Source organism: Etheostoma spectabile, unplaced genomic scaffold (genome assembly GCF_008692095.1).
Source record: "Etheostoma spectabile isolate EspeVRDwgs_2016 unplaced genomic scaffold, UIUC_Espe_1.0 scaffold342, whole genome shotgun sequence".
Taxonomy (NCBI): domain Eukaryota; kingdom Metazoa; phylum Chordata; class Actinopteri; order Perciformes; family Percidae; genus Etheostoma; species Etheostoma spectabile.
Genome location: NW_022605589.1, coordinates 743,700 through 743,919, shown reverse-complemented (window position 1 = coordinate 743,919; position 220 = coordinate 743,700).

Genomic DNA, 220 nt, shown 5'->3' with positions numbered 1-220 from the left:
ATCATGGTGTTTCTGTAATACAAGACAAGATTGCTCACATTCATACCTAAAACACAATTTTTTCTTTTTTCTGTGCTGTGTTCAGGGATACTTTTAGTGTTCGCAGAGGAAAATGAAATCCTTCTAGTTGCTATTATCAACTTTAGTTTATAAAATGTCTTATAAAAGTTGTAAGGCAGTCATTTCTTAAGGGTGTGACGAGATCTCGTTTTACGTGATC